Here is a 414-nt window from a genome sequence, read left to right as displayed (position 1 = left end):
AATAATTTGACTGAATTTAACCTAAAGCTGAAAGTTATAAAAACAAAAACTTTATATCCTACTCTAGGGTAACACTGAATGTCAAGGTTAATGTTACATCGAGAAGGTTATAATTTTATGGGGTTGAAGGTCACAACCTTGACTAGTATAAGAGTTTTGAAAACGAATTTCTCACTCAAAATTTAATGGTGTAGGATGTAAAAGGATAATACTTGGAATGCTAATATATGTCAAACACTTTCTTCTTTTCTGAATATAGTGGATGGCACTCATCAGTCCTCAAAGCGGATGTTGGCGGGCAGTCACAGTGTAAGTATATATACGTCCTTTCGTATGATATATGTACATACCTACGAGTGTAGATGGCATACATACTTACACATCACACAGAACATAGACACTGCTACCAAATGT

General features: G+C 34.5%; 1 long non-coding RNA gene across 1 annotated transcript in view; it reads left to right on the top strand.

The window, feature by feature from the left end:
- LOC110460689 overlaps window positions 1–310 on the top strand; it is a 19,767-nt gene extending 19,457 nt beyond the window's left edge. Inside the window, exon 2 of the long non-coding RNA XR_002464048.1 lies at window positions 260–310. This is a non-coding gene — a long non-coding RNA (uncharacterized LOC110460689). The remainder of the gene's footprint in view (window positions 1–259) is intronic.
- Window positions 311–414: the final 104 nt, after the last annotated feature.

This window comes from Mizuhopecten yessoensis, unplaced genomic scaffold (assembly GCF_002113885.1).
Source record: "Mizuhopecten yessoensis strain PY_sf001 unplaced genomic scaffold, ASM211388v2 scaffold10451, whole genome shotgun sequence".
Taxonomy (NCBI): Eukaryota; Metazoa; Mollusca; class Bivalvia; order Pectinida; family Pectinidae; genus Mizuhopecten; species Mizuhopecten yessoensis.
Note: the sequence above shows the minus strand (reverse complement) of the source record. Positions and strands in the feature narration are given on the sequence as shown.